The sequence below is a fragment of the Peromyscus eremicus genome, chromosome 22, assembly GCF_949786415.1.
Source record: "Peromyscus eremicus chromosome 22, PerEre_H2_v1, whole genome shotgun sequence".
Classification (NCBI taxonomy): domain Eukaryota; kingdom Metazoa; phylum Chordata; class Mammalia; order Rodentia; family Cricetidae; genus Peromyscus; species Peromyscus eremicus.
The window spans coordinates 15802984-15818732 of NC_081437.1; the positions used below are offsets into that span (position 1 = coordinate 15802984).

A 15749-nucleotide genomic window follows, 5' to 3' on the forward strand; every position below is an offset into this window, starting at 1 on the left:
GTGTCCAATTTGCCAATGAGGACTACACATGCAGAGCAGAGCATGTGCGTAAATGCATTTGTGTGTGTGTATGTGTGTGTGTGTGTGTGAATGTGTTGTGTGTTGCGGCGCGCCCCGACCAGCGGGGAAGCAAGACACGACTCCAAGATTCTTCCTCTATCACGGTTTTATTGAACGCTGCTCGGTTATGGCTTCTCGGGAGAGCTGGTACGGGAGGAGGGCCCCGGGCGCCGGGGCAAGCTGGCTTATATGCAGGTTCTGGGGGCGGAGCTTGGGCGGTAAGCTGATTGGTCAGTACTATCGGGCGGGAGAGCGACACGTTAGCATTCGGGATAAACAGGAAACCAGCGCCATCTTGTAATGGCGTTTGAGCCAGCGGACTGCTGCAGTTCCCCCTTTTTGTTTTTGGCAACCCAGAGCTAGGAGTCTCCTCATGATGAGCTTCCTGCTCGATGGGCGAGTGCTGAGTAGGAGGAACAATGATACTCTCAAAACGGGTGCAATGAGCATAGCTCTCCGTGTGCAGGAGCAGTATCATAGGCTTCCTAATCGGGTGCAATGGGCAGAGCCCTCCGAGTGCAAGGACAGCCTACAGTTCCCTCAGCTGGGCCAACCAGATACTTGGGGAACCGCCAGCATCCAGGGCGGCCATAGCATAAGTGTACGCTCTGTACGATTGCGCTTTATCAACCTACAGAGGATCCAACCCAGTATGACTAGACCAATCAAGCCCACTGTTCCCATCGCCCACACCCCAGCCCATTCCTTCACATAAGATGCAGCTGTGACCAAAAAATCAGTAAATTCTCCCAAGGTGGTCAAATGAGCACGCGTCTGATTTAGGGCAGCAATAGAGGCGGTGAAATTCAATTGTAACATTTCAAATTCTCTCTCATATCCCAGGGGTACCCTGCCAGACTTTTGTTGTTATATGCCTGAAACAGGGATCCTAACTTATTCTTGGCTGGTTTAAAAGGTTTACTGTTTAAGCACTGTTTTTGAACTGGAAAATAAAATCAGTGCTATTATAGCTTGAAGTTTGATAGGTGGTAGGATAACAAACTTCATCCTCCAGCCTGCAGATGGTGGAATGAAATTGTGGAAAGAGAGTATCCGTTAAAAACACAGGAGCGGGCACAGGCCAGGCTCGAAGGAAAGCCCAGAATATGTCACCCTGAGTCCAGGCCAGATTCAGGGAGAGGCTGATCGTCAGGAAGGTCAGCATCATCTTCTCCATCTTCCTCATGTTGTTGTACCCCTCGTGTTAGTCTTGTCGGCACCCAAATCGGGTCTCTTGCATTCTGTGGGAAAACACAAAGAGATCCCCTTGACCTACGTAATACGGGGTCAGGGCCCATCCATTTATTTGTTAGCACATCCTTCCATAACACCATCTCCCGAAGGACTGGTGTTGCGCCCACATGGCGATCAGCAGAGGTCTTAGATGCTTCATCCAAAGTTAAAAAATTAAGAGTGAAAAGAGCCAAGGAGAGGCGCTCGCCAGGGGTGCGCCCTATTCCCCCTTTTTGTTTTTGAAGCAGTTCTTTAATAGTACGATTTGCACGTTCCACTATGCCTTGTCCCTGTGGATTATAAGGGAGGCCAGTGGAGTGTTGAACATCCATTGTTGCACAAAAGGAATGGAATGAGGAAGAAGTGTAAGCCGGACCATTATCCGTTCTCAAGAACAAAGGCTTACCCCAGCTGGCCCATGCAGCTAGACAATGGGCAATGACATGGCGTGTCGTTTCACCAGTCATGGCAGTGGCAAAAATAATGCCAGAAAAGGTATCCACTGAAACGTGAACATATTTTTGTTTCCCAAACTCTGAGATGTGGGTAACATCCATTTGCCACGAGGCTAGGGGTTTCAGCCCTTTGGGGAGAACTCCTATATGCGGTGGATGGTGAAAGGCAACACATTGTTGGCATTTTTTGACAATATTACGAGCTTGTTCCCTGGAGATATTGAACTTCAGGCGCAAGGTGTTAGCAGATACATGAAAATTATCATGGAACTTTTGTGCCTGTTCACAAGGTGTACTCATAATCCAAGCAGCTATGGCTATGCGGGTGGCCTCATCTGCCAACGTATTCCCGGCTGACATTGGCCCTGGAAGCCCGCTATGTGCTCGAATATGAGTCACATAAAAAGGTTGAGAGCGAAGTAACATCAAGGCTTGAATCTGTCTTAATACCGGCGCCACCATACTAGAAGGTTGTATATAGGCAGCAATTTCCAAATTTTTAAGTAAATTGACAACATATAGGGAATCAGAGACCAAATTAAAAGAAATATTAGGATATTTCTCAAAAACCTTTTGTATAATAAGACATTCTGCTACCTGAGGGGAGGTGGTAGGAAACTGGAAACTGTAGGTCTGACCATCGATGGACATGGCACCCTTGCCGGTCTTTGAGCCATCAGTATAAATTACAGGGGCATTCATGATGGGATTTTGAGATGTGATTCGAGGAAAATAAACAGTATCCTCCGAGGCAAATGTTAACAGAGGATGTTTAGGGTAATGGTTATCAATATATCCTGCAAAACTAACCACAAGAATAGCCCACCATGAGGTCGCACCTGTTAAAATCTCAATTTGTTCTTTGGTGTAGGGCACTATCAATGTTGCTGGTGGCTCGCCGAAAAACTCAAGGCACCACTTTAGACCATTTAACGCCTGCCTTGCCACTAAATCGGGATAATAGTGGACATTTTTAGATCCCAATCCTTGTCCATGCAGCCACCAAAGAGGTCCATTCTGCCAAACCACTCCTAGAGGGACAACCTTTGTGGGGAGGATTACTAACTGGAATGACTGTGTATAGTCTAATCTCTTTAATTGAGCTGTTTTTAACGCTTCTTGTATCTTTTGGATAGAATTTTGAGCTTCCAATGTCAATTGTCGGGGAGAGGTCAAATCAGGATTACCTCCCAATATCTTATATAGGGGCATAAGGTCTCCTTTTGGAATTTTCAAATATCCCATTAGCCAATTAACATTTCCTAAAAATTTTTGAAAATCATTCAATGTATGAAGGCATGAAGTTTGTAAGGTAATATTCTGGGGCATAATCTCATCTGGGGAAATACGGGTACCAAGAAAATCAACAAGTATGCCCTTTTGTAACTTCTCAGGGCTAATATAAAGCTCTGCATTTACTAAAGCTTTCAAAAGGCTTTGCAAGCATTCTTCTACTTGCTCAACCTTTTCTCCAGTTATAAGAAGATCATCCATATAGTGTATAATTTTCAAATTGGGAAACTGACTTCGAATAGGGTCAATGGCGCGGCCAACATAAAGTTGGCACATAGTCGGGCTATTAGCCATGCCTTGTGGTAAAACTCGCCATTGAAAGCGTTCATCAGGAGCTTCATGATTAACGGCTGGAACTGTAAAAGCAAATCTAGGTCTATCCTCTTCATGAATGGGAATAGAAAAAAAGCAATCCTTTATGTCTATTGTTATCACAGGCCATCCTTTTGGTAATGCTGTAAGCATAGGGAGACCTCGTTGTACGGGTCCCATAATAACCATCTGTGCATTTATGGAGCGTAGATCATGTAACAATCTCCATTTTCCTGATTTCTTTTTAATAATAAAGATGGGAGAATTCCACGGTGACGTGGAAGGCTCAATATGATGTAACTGAAGCTGCTCTGCAACTAATTGTTTTGCCGCTTGGAGCTTCTCTTTTGACAAGGGCCACTGAGGTGTCCAAACGGGTGTATCAACTTGCCAGGGTATCTTTAATGGTTGCTTATCCTCAGAGGCCCCTATGAAAAACCCAACCCTTCTCTATACCTATGGGATGACGGCTGAACTGGACTACTTCTTCCCTGAAGGTTCCTTCCCAACCCCTTTCCTGGAAAATATCCCTGTTTCCTCATGATAGCTTGTGATGCAGGGGAATACTCATTGGTAAGCTGCAAATGCATCTGTTGTTGCACATCCCGTCCCCATAGATTAACGGGGAGTGATACAACGAAAGGTTGGAACTTTCCTTCTTGTTCTTCTGAGCGCCAAGTAAGCTCCTTAGCGCTCATGCTAGGTGTTTCTTGGTATCCTAAGCCTTGAAGGGACTGGGAGGCGATAGTAAGTAGCCACTTTGAGGGCCACTCTTCCTGTCTTATGACACTCCGGTCAGCTCCTGTATCCAATAATCCAAGGAATCGCCTTCCCTCTATTATTAATTCTAACGTAGGTCTCTGATCCAAACCCATGGCAAGCATGAAGGCATTTTTCCCTGTAGATCCAAACCCATTAAGGCCTCGTTCCCTATCAGAAGCTGGAAATCTAGAATGATGAGAGGGGAGAACTAACATCTGAGCTATGCGGTCTCCTGGAGCAATTGAAAACAATCCCTTGGGAGACCAGCACATAATCTTGATTTTCCCCTGGTAATCAGGGTCAATAACACCTGGCAAAACCATCAATCCTCTAATGGAACTACCTGATCTCCCAATTATAAGGCCCACCTCATTTTTATTTAATGGATTCATAAGATCAGTATCAATGGCCTGCACCCCCATAGAAGGAGTCAGTACCATTGAGGAGGCGGCACACAAGTCCAACCCTGCGGCTGCTGACGTGGCTCTTTGCCCTGATTGGAGGGAGGCGGGGGGAATTCCCCCGATGCCTCGTTCTGAATAGCCCCGAACACTTTCGGGCCCCGGGGTCGCGGGCCCCGTGATCCGTTTTTTGAGACCGCAGGGAACATCGGCTGGAGGGGCTGCCCATTAACATCTTTCACTGATCTACATTCATTTGCCCAATGTTTTCCCTTTTTGCATCGGGGACAGGTGCCTGGCATCCTCTGTTGGTTTCCTCCTGAAGGAGACCGACACTCTTTCTTTAGATGTCCTGGCTTTCCGCAATTATAACATTTTCCTTTAGAGCCACTTCCTCGGTTGACAGCTGTCATAACTGCTGCAGCGAGGCCAGCATTGGTGAGAGGGCCCCCTATCTCCCTACATGCTTTCAACCAAGCCTCAAGCCCCTTCTGTTTCCAGGGCGTGATAGCCCGTCTGCACTCCTTTGTACATTGTTCATAAATAAGTTGCTGCGTTAAGGGGAGAGCTGTTTCCATATCCCCAAAAATTTTTCCCGCAGCATCAAGCATCCGGGCTACGAAATCAGCAAAAGGCTCATTTGGTCCTTGAATGATCTTAGTAAGGTTTCCACTCACTTCTCCTTTTCTGACCAGTTTTTTCCAGGCGGATACGTGTATCTCTTTCACTTGATTGTAAATTTCAATGGGGAAGTTTATCTGGTTATTTACCCATTGTCCTTGACCCAACAACATATCCGCCGTCCAGGCTGGCTGGCCATTTTGTGCATTACGCCGGGCCTGAATTTGGGCATGGTCTGTGACCAGAGACCTCCATTCTAGATAAGTACCAGGGGGTAAAGCTGCCCTTCCAACTTCCTGATAGTCTGCCGGAGTCAAAACATCCTTAGCTATTCTGTCTAAAATAGACAGAGGATAATGGGCAGTTGGGCCATAGGTCTGAACTGCTTGTACTAGATCTTTTAACATCTTGTAAGATACAGGCTCATGAGACCTGACCTGTGTGTTTGGGTCCTCGAACACCGGGAAAGCATTTGCTAGTTTAGTCCAGGTTTTGGGAGGAATGCGATGACTTCCTGCGCAGCTTCCTGTACTCACTTGTGAGTTAGGAGCGAAGGGCGGTGGTCGTGATAGCTCGGCTCCGGGCCCTGGGCCATAGCTTTCACGCTCATACCCCGCAGCCTCCCTTTCTAGGTCTATCTCATCCTCAGTATCTAACTCTGAGTCAGAATCAGACAAATTAATAGCGGCCAGCTCCGACCATAGGTACGCTGGTGCTGAAGGTTCCCTTTCTGTATGTTGTAATTTTTGTTTCTTCTTTTCTCTTTTATTTTCTTTATGTTTAGAATTTTCTTTGCTAGCTTCTGTTTCCTTACCGGTTTCGGACTGACTATCCTGCCATTCTGCCATAGCCTTTCTCCCCTTTGCTACTGCTTCCTGTGCCTTTTCCTCATCCAGACAAGATTTCACCAATCTCCAAAAAGGCAAGGTGGCTTTTCCTAGATCTTGTTTGTGTTTTTCTAAATCTTTTCCTAGCTTTTCCCAGGAACTCATCGTGAGATCACCGGATACCGCGAACCATGGCGCATGTTGATCTATCTCTTTAAGCGCCCTTTTTATAGAACCGGAGGAAACATTAATATCCCTTGCACCCAGTAATTCCTTCACAGGTTTGACAAAAAACTCAATATGTGAGTCAAAGTTCCCCATCTTTGAAACTGATTTCTCTACACCAGGTTTACTCAAAGAAAACAACGAGCTAACGAAAGACTGTCCCCACTAAGGAGCTTTACTTTCGTTTCGCTCGCAGCAACACAAACTTTACTTTCGTTTCGCTCACAGCAACACAAACAAGTTTCCTCCGCGCGGTGGCAGCGCAGCCAAAAGCAGCACCCAATCACCAAGATAACCCACACAAAAAATATCAACGGGAAAAAGTCCAGCAAAAAGGCAAGATTGGTGTCATAGGCGTCAGTCATACCTTATGAGTACTCACCGTTCCCGTGTGAGGTTCTGAATCTTCGGCCCTCCTCCGAGTCGTTCGCAAGGTCCGAAGTTTCCCGGGTTTCGGCACCAGTTGCGGCGCGCCCCGACCAGCGGGGAAGCAAGACACGACTCCAAGATTCTTCCTCTATCACGGTTTTATTGAACGCTGCTCGGTTATGGCTTCTCGGGAGAGCTGGTACGGGAGGAGGGCCCCGGGCGCCGGGGCAAGCTGGCTTATATGCAGGTTCTGGGGGCGGAGCTTGGGCGGTAAGCTGATTGGTCAGTACTATCGGGCGGGAGAGCGACACGTTAGCATTCGGGATAAACAGGAAACCAGCGCCATCTTGTAATGGCGTTTGAGCCAGCGGACTGCTGCAGTGTGTGTATGGCATGTATGGTGTGTATGTGTGTAGCGTATGTATGTACTTGAATGTGTGCGTGTATGGCATGTATGGTGTGTGTGTGTGTTCATGAATGTGTGTGTGTATGGCATGTAGGGCATGTATGTGTGTGTGCACATATGCATTCGTGTGTGTGTGTGTGTGTGTGTGTGTGTGTGTGTGTGTGTGTGTGTAAGAATGACTACAGGGAGGCTGAAAGGAGGGTATCTATAAACAGCCTTAGCAGAGGCTTTGTTGAAAGGAAGATATGGGGAAAGGGCCGGAGAGAAGGAGAGACTGTCAGAGAGCCTGAGGATGGGCCCCTGGTGTGGCGATCTAGCAGCCCTGGTCCTGTGCTTGCCTCAGAACCAGAACCAGAGCCTCAAGCATCAGCATCTCGACACTGCCTGCCTTCATGGCTTCGTTAGCTGGTGAAGCAGGGCCCGAAGAACTTAAAGTCACATTTCCTGGCTCTTTTTCAAGTATATAGAATAAGCCCGAGCCTTCTGCTTTAAAAAATAATGTTGGCTGCCGGGCGGTGGTGGCGCACGCCTTTAATCCCAGCACTCGGGAGGCAGAGCCAGGCGGATCTCTGTGAGTTCGAGGCCAGCCTGGACTACCAAGTGAGTTCCAGGAAAGGCGCAAAGCTACACAGAGAAACCCTGTCTCGAAAAACCAAAAAAAAAAAAAAATAATGTTGGCTTTTTCTTATTGCAAAAGTGATTCATGATCCTTCTAGAAAAATGCAAAAGAGCAGTACAGAAAATATGGATGAACACAGAAGTTTGCTTTTTTTTTTCATGCATTTTTGCATACATTTATATAGGTACTTTAAACTGTTGATCATGCTCATACCATTTGCAATGCTTTATAACTTATTTCAACACACACACACACACACACACACACACACACACATATGCACACACCATGAACACACACACATACATGTATTTTTCTTGTCATTAAGTCTTCTTCCCACAATCATTTTAACTGCCCCCAAAGTATTGCATTATATGCATGCCTTGCAATTTAACTGATCCTCCATTTCATGTCTATAGCTTTATCTTTGCATCGATCTGTCATTATTTCCTTAAAATAAATTTCTAAATAGAGTTTTTGTTTGAAATTCATATCCACTTAAAATTTTGATATATGCCACAATAGTTTTTCATAAGCAATGTATGAAAACACCCTGTTCTCCATTCCTACACCAAGTCCACTTAAAGTTGTGACCAGAAAAGCAGTCCCTTGCTTTCAAAAGTGCCCTTAAGTCCTCCATGCTTCTTTCTCCACCAGGCATCCCTTCATCTCACCAGGCATCCCTCCATCTCACCAGGCATCCCTCCATCTCACCAGGCATCTCTCCATTTCACCAGGCATCCCTCCATCTCACCAGGCATCTCTCCATTTCACCAGGCATCCCTCCATCTCACCCACTCCAGGGAGGCATGTTTTTAGCACACCATCACTGTAACTACGTTTGGAAACAACTTGCTTTCTGGATAGAGCTGGGGCTCTGGAGGTAAGCAGGAAAACACAGCAATCTAAATAAGCACTTGGATCCCAACTGGGGACACACACCTGTAATATTAGTACTCAGGAGGCTGAGGCTGGAGGGTCACAAGTTCAAGGCTACATAGTGAGGCTCTGTCTAAAAAACACAAGACAACTGATCTCTCTCTCTCTCTCTCTCTCTCTCTCTCTCTCTCTCTCTCTCTCTCTCCCTCCCTCCCTCCCTCCCTCTCTGTCTCCTTCTCCCTTTCTCTCCTCTCAACAAATATAGATATACTCAATTTAGGTACAAGCAGACTCTTAAATTGGCAGCTAGTTTTGAAGGAAAAGGTAGCAACATCACCAAGGGTTGGAGGAAATTATAAGGTCTCTGCTACAGAATGGCTGTGCCCCCTTAAAACTATTATGTTGAATCTTAACCCTTAAGAGGATGGTATTTACAGCAGAGCCTTTGGTAGGGGGATAAAGATGAAGGTAGGTCTGTCATGAGTGGAATTAATGGGGCTGAAGAGATGGTTCCATGGGTAAAACACCTAAGTTCTAGTCCACAGAAACAAGTAAAGCTAGACACAGTAATTTAAATCTGCAGTCCCAAGTCCCCTTGTTTCTATGGGGAGATGGGAGGAGAAAGGAGATTCTCCCAGAAGCTCCATGTCTAGCTAGTCTGGGGTATGCAACATCAAGCAACAAAGAGACCCTGTCTCCAGCAAGACAGGAGGCAACCAACACCTATCTTCAAAATTGTCCCTGGAGTTCTACAAGTGCATTGTGGCATGCCTGCACCCTCTCACACACAAGTCATACATACATACACATGTATAGTTGTGGTGGTATTATGTTCCCAAAATATTGTACACCCTAATAAACTTATCTGGGGTCAGAGACAGAACAGCCACTAGATACAAAGGCTAGAAAATGGTGGCACTCACACCTTTAATCCTAGCACTCCAGAGGTGGAAATCCCTCTGGATCTCTGTGAGTTCAAGGCCACATTGGAAACGGCCAGGCATGGTGACACACGCCTTTAATCCCAGAAAGTGAGCCTTTAATCCCAGGGACTGGTGGTAGAAAGCAGAAAGGTATATAAGGCGTGAGGACCAGAAACTAGAAGCATTTGGCTGGTTAAGCATTTGGCTGGTTAAGCATTTAGGTTTTGAGCAGCACAGTTCAGCTGAGAGCCATTCGGATATGAGGACTCAGAGGCTTCCAGTCTGAGGAAACAAGATCAGCTGAGAAGTTGGCCAGGTGAGGTTAGCTGGGGCTTGTTCTGGTTCTCTGATCTTCCAGTGTTCACCCCAATACCTGGCTCAGGTTTGATTTTATTAATAAGAACTTTTAAGATTCCTGCTACATATAGTACACACAAGAAAGAAAACATTTTTAAATGAATGGAATTATGGCCTTTCCAAAAAAGGTCTCAAAAAGCTATTTTGTCCCTCCTGTCATATAAAGGGGCATCAACTGTTGGTCTCTCTATCTTGGCCTTATAGCCTCCAGAAACTCGACAGATAGGTTCCAGTTTTTGTAAGCTACCATTCTGTGACAGTTGGCTACAGCAGCCTAAACACACTAAGGCACTGGTCACCTGTGCCAATGATACAGCTACTATGTTAGCCTGTCTTTGGCTCTTAGCATTAGCTGAGGTGTGGGCCATTGCCTGTTTGGCCAGACCGAAACAAACACACAAAGGAGAACTGAGAGAGAGAGCAGAAAATGCAACGGAGAAGTATGAAGGCTGACATTTTTGAGGTGTTATTTACTTCTGGGGTTTGGGCGTGCGTGAGTTTCCTGGAGGTCTGTTACTTATAGTGGCCTCTGGGTCATTTAGTTCTGTATAAAGACCACTCTTTCATCTTCTGTGCAGAAATAAACAGCCAGAATCTGGGAATATTTTGTAAAAGATATACTAAGCACGTAAATAAATAGATAAACAAATAAGCAAACAAATAGTGAAATTGAAGGCATAAAGGGAAATAAATTTGAGCGTCACTTCTTGGGAAAGCTAATTACTACCCATGCAGGCGTGTGGATCATTGGGAAGTCTTTATGAGTCTTGGTGTCCTTAGAACCATAAATATTTCAGTAAGACCACCCCAATACTTGTTTAGTTACCCAAGACCCTCCAGGATGAGTGAGCCCATGCATGGCTGTTTCAGTTTACCAACAGAGGGTAACAAGGTTATTATTGTCCAATGCACAAACACTCCCCTGCCTTCCCCTCAGTATAAGGGCTTGTTAATGAAAGCATCCTAGAATCCCGACCTCCAGAGAGGAGGGCTGTTCAGTACAGCCTGCACATGCCCTTGTCCCCAGGGCCAAGTTTTCCTTTTCCATTTGCAAGCTATCTCTTGCTATGTTTTAAGAAGTGCACTGGGAGGCTGGGGAGATGGCTTGGGGCATAAAGTGCTGGCTGCATAAGCATGTGGATCAAAGTTTGGATCTTGAGCATCCATGGAAATGTACAGGGGTTTGTATCTCTAGCACCAGCACTCGGGTTGGAGGCGGAGACAGAAAGATCTCTGGAGCGCATTGGCCAGCGCCTAGCCAATCACCGAGCTCCAAGTTCAGTGAGAGACCCTGTCTTAAAAAATAGGTGGAGGTCTATAGAGGGGAGACCTTGACTATGCCCTCTGACATACACACACGCACGTGCAGGCTCATTGGCACACACGCTTGCATATGTATCATCGTGAACACGTATCACTCCTTCCACTCACAAACAAAAGGAAATCAATGTTGAACTTGAGTGGGAGGCAAATAAGTCTTACGTTCATTTATTTTCCTAGGATGCCTTGCAGAGCACTAAGAGGGAAGGCTGACCCCATGCCTATGTAAAGAAGCAAACAGGTCTGCCAGCCAAGTCTTTTCAGATAGTTTAAATTACCTACCCACTGAGACCATCCCTGTCTGCAAACCTGGAGGAAACTGAGGCAAGCATGCAAAGCTCTGAAGCAACCACGAGGCAATGCCCCTCAGTGTTCTGTTGTTGAAAACCCTACACTTTTTCATTGTCCTTTTGGTAGCTCTTGAGATCTCAAGGAAATTAAATATTAAAATTATGTTTTCTCATTAAAAAAGTTCTGCTACTTCCTGCTCCCGCTTCCTCTCCGGTATGATAGCAAACTAACCCAAATTAAGGTATCCGAGGTAAAATTGTGTCTAAGTTCAATTTAAAAACAAAATGATCACACAGATCATTCATAAATAAAACACAAAAGGCTAAGCTCGAAACAACACGGAATTTCATTAACGATTTAAAATTCAGGCTAAAAGAAAGTGAGAGGTTGCTTTTCTGTGTTAGGTCCCTGTGTACAGAACAGAAAATTACACTTAATCCTGGAAGGGAATTGGGGCTAGTGAATTTCTGTGCTCTGTTGGTGCAGGCGGAACCATTCAGGAAAGCAAGTTGATAATAGGTTCCAAGAGCCTCGGAAATTATCTTCTCTGACATAGAAACTACCCTCTTGGGAATAGATCTCGAGTTATAATCTTTGATATAGACAGAGATTTATGTAAAGATTCTCATTAGAGCATTTCTAATGGCAATCTGGAAAGAATAGAAATGCTGGAAAAGTCCCAACCATCGGGAATGTGTAAGCATTGGTTACAAATGGTGTGTAGAAGGTGACTAAATTAGCTGTGAAGTGCTCAGCTTGAATGTGAACAATGATTTTGACAGTTAAAATAGAGGCAGAGGAAAAAAAGATCTGGAACAATATACCAAAATGTTAATAATGATGAAATCATGATTTATATATTCTGTGTTCTACATTTCTCCCTACTGCATCACATCACTTATACACAAAACATAAATTTCATAGTGCATATGTTTCTTTTACAATTAAAAACAGACTTTATCATTAAATTATTTTTAATTTGGTCATATTAAAATCATATGGACTTAAAACAAAAAGTTCATTCTAAAGCTATTGGCATGATTAATCTGTGTTTGTGTTTTCTAGTAAGTAATGAATTATAATCTAATTTTAAGGGAAGACGTAAAATGCCAGGACAGCTCATCAGTAAGCAAGTCAGTAAGCTCTTAGGTGCCTGGAACTTTCACAGAAATGCTTCATTTTTGCACAGAAATGGCTCATTTTTTTGCATAGAAATTTCTTGTTAGATCTTTGAGGCCCTCAGTCCACAAGCACAGTTGGGGTCCACAACACCTTCCCGAAACCTTATCTATAAAGCAGAACATCTTAAAGTCATTCAAGATCCCTAATGCTTTAACTTGGGATGTATGTACTCATTGGAACCTTGGGCATCAGACAAATCAGAGTCTCACAGCAAACACAGCACTTTATTTCCTGTAATCCTGTGAAATATCAACGTAGGCTTCAAGTCATAGGATAGCAAACCTTGAGGGGACCTTTGGAATTTATCCCCTGCCCTTCATTTTAGGGAATGAAATCCCGGTCAAAGCTAACACCTTGGTTAAATCTGAAGCTGGAACCAGAAAGCAGGTTTGGTAGTAAGAGTCTTAGCCTTTTTATTTCACTTGTACCCCCTTGGTAGAAGTGATGGCTCCACTGTGACCCCTAAGACACTGAGAGGCATACAGTTCTCTGATACACTTAGGGATATCTAAAAGAAACATGTGGGGCTAAAGAGATGGCTCAGCGGTTAAAAGCACATACTGCTCTTCCTGAGGACCTAAGTCTGATTCCCTGCACCCACATCAGGCAGCTTACAACAACCTGTAACCGCAGCTCCAGGGGAAACTGGCACCTCTGTGGGTACTCGAATTCATGTGCATATACCTCCACAAAGACCCACACACAATATATACATAATTAAAATAATAAAAATAAATCTTAGAAAAGGAACATGTCAACGCTGACACACATGAACTGGTGTTAATTTAGGGAGTTTGGTAGTGTTGCTGGATGGCTCTGATGCCTTACAAATTGAGCATCCCTAGGGACAATCCTTTGCTGAATATCTGTGATGTTGAATAGCTCTGATACACGAGGAACATCCGTGAAAGACACAACTCCCATCTCAATGACGATTGCTTGGGGCAGAATGCCAAGAGGGCAAAGATAATTCGAGAGGTAGATGGCCCCATCTCATTGAGGCTGGGTTTTGCAGTGAAACTTCTTGGAGGACCAACTGGGGATTTTGAGTGTGAGAGTGAGGGTCAGTGAATTCCAAGAAAGGGAGCAGCATCTTCAAAGGTCTGGGGATGAGAAATGCCACCACCCTCCGGGAAGTTCAAGGTAAAGGCTGTGGGGAGAGATGGAAGCAGGAAGGACTGTATGTGCCTCATCCTCCAAGCCTAGGAAGCAAAACACTTAAAGACCCTGGGATCCGTGCTGCCGGGAAAGGAGAAATGCAGAGGGGCTTCAGTCGAGAGAATGGTATGAGACACGAACCTCCATAGCCTGGTGTGGTGGCTCACACCTCCAATCCCCAGTGGCCGTGAGACCTTGTCTCAAAGCAAAGCAAGTGAACAAAAAGGAATAGGCTTCATGGAGACCAGCAGGGCATGGTGGAAAGTGATGGAAGACTAAGGATTTGGGCGTGGGATTCTGTCATAATACCCAGCTGGGGGTGAAGTGGGAGAGGTCGGAGTGCTAGGAAGCCCTAGGAAATGGTTCTGACAAGTGAGCAGAGGAAAGTGATGCTGGGGATGAAGACACATGAAGACTCAGAGGAACTCAGGGACGGTAATGCCCTTTCCTTTTCTTTTCTTTTTTTTTTTTAATTTCAGTAATGGAGTTATATATTATTCCCTCCCCTGGCTCTATTAAATTATGACTAATAAAAGTTGTGGTATCCAACCACTCACTCAATCCAATACATTGATCTTTGTGTACTGTGTGAAACGATTAGTCATGTTAATTGGCATGTCTATCACTTCATATGCCTACCTATTTTGTTTTTTTTTTTTGTACTGTGAGAATATTTCAGATCTATTCTTCTGGTAAATTTCAAGCAAACAACACAGTTCCATGAACTAGCCACCTTGGTATACATTACGATCCCAGAACTTACCAATCTCACAGTGAATGATATCTCTTCGTGGCTCCCCTCCCCCAGACCCTGGCACCCATCCTCTATTTTCTGTTTCTTTCACTTTTTAGGTTTTCTATGTGAGTTCATACAGCATCATTTTTCTGTCTCTCTGTCTCTGTCTCTGTGTGTGCATGTATGTGTGTGTGTGTGTGTGTGTGTGTGTGTGTGTGTGTGTGTACGGTAGGGTGCACCTGCACGTACCATAGGACATATGTGGGCCTCAAAGGACAATGTGTGTGAGTGGATTCTCTCTTACCAGCACGTGGGGCCTGGGGATTGAGTACTACCCACTGCAGAAAGAAGGTTCGCTGATAAAGGCTGAGAGCAACTTAGGCCTATAGACATAAATATTTGGCAAGCAGTTTGACAGCATAATCATTTCACAAACTAACAGTAGTAAGTTCCACCCTAGGGCCTATGACCTCTTCAGCCATGGACTTTTGACCAGGTTTACGGTACCAGACATGAATTCCTTCCTATGGGATAGAGCGGCATTCCAATCAGAAAGAAGTTGATTACCCCATAACAGTTGTACCACTGTTACACCAATGTGTACGTCTTGCCTTGCACGTTGGTCGTGTAGTATCAGGATACCACGCTGAATAAGACCATTGACATCTTTTCTTCCCAAGAATTTGTATAATACCTTCTGGCGCTAGGAAAGTCAGCCAGCATGAAGGAAGTTTCCTGGTTGGTGAGAGATTAATTTCTCTATGTCCTACAGCCAGATGTAGAAAGACATCTGGGCTGGGAAGGTGGCGTAAAGCATTTCCCACATAAGCACCATGGCTGCAGTTCACTAAAATAAATTTCCTTTGTGCTGAGAACTTGGTGTTGGGACATCCTGAGCCAATACCGGTCCCTTCAGTAGGTATATAAAATAGTGCACTCATGCTGGCACTCATTAAAAAAAGTTGTATGAAGGTTCTCAAAAATTTAAAAATCCCACTAAAAGCTGGGCAAGTGTGGTGCTACCTGTAACCCCATCACTGGGGCGTCAGCAACAGAGGATCATCTGGGCCAACTATTTAGGTAGATTAGCTGAATCAGGGAGCTCTGGGCTCAGCAAGAGAGTCCACCTCAATAAAAAAAAAAAAAAAATAGAGACAACTCAGTGGGTAAAGGAGCTGGCTGCCAAACCTGTGCTGGAATTTGGGCTGGCTTGACCTTGCTCAGACCTTGTGCACATAGCCAGAGCTGTTGAGAGCCCATGAGTCTAATAACCATGCCATGTCCAGAACAACAGCACTTCTTAGCACTTCTGCCCATTGT

At 44.9% G+C, this 15749-nt stretch overlaps 1 protein-coding gene across 1 annotated transcript in view; it reads right to left on the bottom strand.

The window, feature by feature from the left end:
• Positions 1 to 15749, bottom strand: part of Vit (vitrin) — a 130019-nt gene that overhangs the window by 83337 nt on the left and 30933 nt on the right. The gene's annotated exons all lie outside the window — the stretch shown is intronic.